This window comes from Colobus angolensis, unplaced genomic scaffold (assembly GCF_000951035.1).
Source record: "Colobus angolensis palliatus isolate OR3802 unplaced genomic scaffold, Cang.pa_1.0 Scaffold46, whole genome shotgun sequence".
NCBI classification, from domain to species: Eukaryota; Metazoa; Chordata; class Mammalia; order Primates; family Cercopithecidae; genus Colobus; species Colobus angolensis.
In genome coordinates, this window is record NW_012118043.1 from 596485 (window position 1) to 600649 (window position 4165).

Here is a 4165-nt window from a genome sequence, read left to right on the forward strand (position 1 = left end):
CTGAATTTAAAGACAGAAGGTTGCTGCAGGGGCAGGGCTTTACTGGAGAACCTCTGCTAGGGCAGTGTGGAGGGAAAATGTGTGGTTGGAGCCTCAAGCCTTGGCAGCTTTCACATGGTGTTGAGCCTCTGGGTGGACAGAGGTCAAGAATTGAGATTTGGGAACCTCTGTCTAAATTTCAGAGACTATATAGAAATGCCTGAATTTAAAGACAGAAGGTTGCTGCAGGGGCAGGGCTTTACTGGAGAACCTCTGCTAGGGCAGTGTGGAGGGAAAATGTGTGGTTGGAGCCTCCACATAGAGTCCCTACTGGGGCACTGCTTAGTGGAGCTGTGAGAGAAGGGCCACTATCCTACAGACCCCAGAATTGTAGATCCACTGATAGCTTGCACTATGCACCTGGAGAAGCCACACACTCTCAACTCCAACCCATGAAGGCAACTGGGAGGGAGACTTTACCCTGGAAAGCTACAGGGACAGAGCTGCCCAAGACCATGGGAACTCACCTCTTGCATCAGCATGACCTGGACATGAGACATGGAGTCAAAGGAGATCATTTTGGAGCTTTAGTATTTGACTGTCCCACTGGATTTTTGGTTTCCATGGGGCCTGTAACCCCTTTGTTTTGGCCAGAAAGCATGAGTGATAGCCACATTGTTTATGGAATGGTTCCACCAATGCTTCATCCTGGAAGTGAAAAATACTTGGAAGATAAGGGATTGGAATTTAAAGTCTTTTTATTAATAGGGAATGCACTGAAACATCCTGAATATTTGCTACAAAAATGAAAATGTTGAGGTTGCATTTTTACCTCCAAATACAAACTAATTGCTTCAGCCCCTTGACCAGGGTATCATCTAGTCTGTCAAGGCCACATAAACCTGCTTAGTATTTGATTGAATTCAATTTGCAATTGATGCAGACCCTAATCTGGACATTATGCAGTGCTGGAAATCACTCACTATTGCTGTCACCATAATATTAATCAAGTTGTAACTGGTGAATTAAAACCAAAAACTGCAAATGTCTGCTGAAAGAACATATGGAATGAAATTGTGAATGATTTTAAAAGCTTCCTGAAGATTGATGGCAAGTTAGGAAAACAATTCCTGCAGCAAAGGAGAAGTATTTGCCAACATACTTGCTCAAGTGGAAGAACGTTTTGAAGGCCATCAGGAAGTATTAACAAGTAAAGAATTGGAAGAACTTGTTGAATCATCTACAGAGGAAAAGGGAGATGAAGAAGAATAAAGGACAGAAGCAGAATCAGCAATGTGGACATTACCAAAATTTGCTGACATGTTTTCAGCTGCAAAGATATTAAAGGACAAAATTATGGAATGCAATCCTTGGATCAAATGCAGCATTAAAGTCACCCATATGATTATGATTACCAAGGGATTACAACCTCAGCGGCAACACTTTGATGAGTTAAAAAGAAAGAGACAACACATTTTTATTATGGTTATAATGTTCTTCCAAAAGATTTTGGCAAAAAACTTCAATTATAGAATCCTCTACCATCACATTGTCTGCTCCAGGCATCCAATCACGGTTCAATGATCCAAGATCACCAGAAGCAGATGATCTTTCTCACTTATTAGAAGCTTGATGGCAGCCTAATGCTCCATCATAATGCCTGTAATTCACCTCACTTCAGCTCATCATATACATAGGCATTGTATCATCTCCATCATCATCATCACCATAAGGAGGGTTAGTACAGCAAAATAAGATATGTTGAGAGAGAAGGAGAAAGCACATTGATATAACTTTCATTACACTATATTATTATAATTGTTCTCTTTTATTATTAGTTATTATTAATATCTTACTTTACCTAATTTATAAGTTAAACTTTATCATACATATGTATGTACAGGAGAAAACATAGTACAGATTTTGGTACTATTCGTTTTCAGATAGTCACTGGGATTTCTTGGCACATATCACCTGTGGATAAGGGAGGATTGTTATAATAATCACTGTACTTTGCTACTTGCTCAGACAAAAAATGTGGTATGATCCTTGACTACATTCTTTCTCTCACATCCTATATTCAATTCATCTGCACTTTACTTTTAAAATATGTTCCAAAACATCTACTTCCTACAGTATCTAATACTGCACAGTAGTCCCAGGCACTATCATCTCTTGCCAGAACTACTGACGGCTACAGTCTTCTAAATGGTCTTTTTCCCCACCTTATTTCTTACAGTCTTTTATCCACACCACAGACAGAGTGATCCTTCTAAGTTGGTTCATATCACAGCTCTATTCACATCTCTCCATGGCTTCTATTCCAGGCAAAATTAAACCCAAGTCTACATCACAGCGTCCATGTCCCCCATGATTGTGCCACTGTGCCACTCGCTTCACCACTTTGCCCTCATTCTATCATTCTTTCTCTTGCTTGTCTTTTCCATGTCTGGGATTATGCCAAGATCATTTCTATCTTAGTGTGTTTGTGTGTATTATACTGCCTGGAATCCTCTTCCTCAGAAACTCACATGACTTGTTTTCTCACTTTCATGTCTCAACTCCCCTCTTGGTTTATCAAAGAAGCCTTCCCTGATTACTTTGAACTAAAGATTTCTTCTTGCCCCAGTCACACTCTATCACATTACCCTCTCCATACTTCATGACACTTACTCTCCAACATGTACTTCTTTCTTAATTCAATAGTGTTTGTTGCAGTATAAGCCCATGAGAGTGATAACTTGTCTGTTTTGTTCACCGCCATACTTCCAGCATCTAAAACAACACTTGGCATATATAATAGACACTCAGTAAATCTTTGCCGAATAAAGAAACATGTAATTGCATTATAGTGCTATAAGTGCCAAGATAGGGAAAATACTTTATGCCAGTGAAGCACTTAGGAAATGTCAAAGAAAGCTTTCAAGGGAAGTGATATCTAAGCTGAGTTCTGATGAATAAATTAGACAATTAAAGTTGAGAGAAGGGAATAAATGGAGTGAAACGAGGAAGCAGTCCATGGGAAGCCGTAGCTGAAAGCTCAGTAGAAACACTTAGACTGGGGAAACCATGTGGGGCTTAGACTTCACCTTAAGAGCAATGGGGAGTTATTGAAGTGCTTTACCAGATGAGTGTGGTCAGCATTACATTTTTTAAGGATCAGTCTCCCTAAGAAACAAATTAGTTGTATAGGGTTGAAAATGGAGATGCTATCTCAGTTAAGAAGATACGACAATAATCCAGGAAATATATGGTATCCTCCAATTTGAGCGTGAAGAAAATCTGGTAAATTTTAGACAAATGAGATTGCTGAATAAAACTGAAATGCACAATTGATTGAATATAGGGAGAAGATGGAGAGGGAGAGAGATGAACCAACACTTACTAGGTTTCTGTCTTGGGAAACTGGATGAATGGTAGTTCTACTACTGTGTTAAAAAGCATGTTTGTGTTCACTGGAAGATGATAAGCTTATCTGGGTATGGTGAATTTGATGGCCTTAGAGGCCGTTAGATGTGTGAGGCTTAAGGTCAAGAGAGAGGTTATACCTAAAAAGAGATAGATGTAGGAATTGTTAGTGTAAAGGTGGTATTTACTACCATGGGCTTAGATGAGACCCCCTAGCTCAGGAAGACTTTTAGAGCCTGAAATGAATGGAAGCTATCTCCATCTCCATGGGATCAGGGTTAATAACAGAAGCTGAGAAAATGTAGGATGGAGAAACAAGTTTCTCAATGATGGAACAGCTAAGGGGAGGGCCTCATGTGTATGAGTCATCTTAAGAAGTTCTGTGCTCCTACACAGGCTGAGGCTTAGACTGTCTTACAGGAATGCAAGGCAAAAGGAAAGGACTTGCTGGGTGTGATGGCTCATGCCTGTAGTACCAGCATTTTGGGAGGTTGAGACAGGCAGATTACTTGAGGTCAGGAGTTCGATACCAACCTGGCAAACATGTTGAAACCCCATCTCTATTAAAAATACAAAAATTAGTCAGGCATGGTGGTGTGCACCTGTAATCCCAGTTGCTTGGGAGGCTGAGGCAGAAGAATGGCTTGAACCTGGAAAGCCTTCTGCCTAGAAGTTGTGGTGAGCCGAGATTGTGCCACTGCACTACAGCCTGGGAAACAGAGCAGGACTGTTGTAGAAGAAGAAGAAGAAGAAGAAGAAGAAGAAGAAGAAGAAGAAG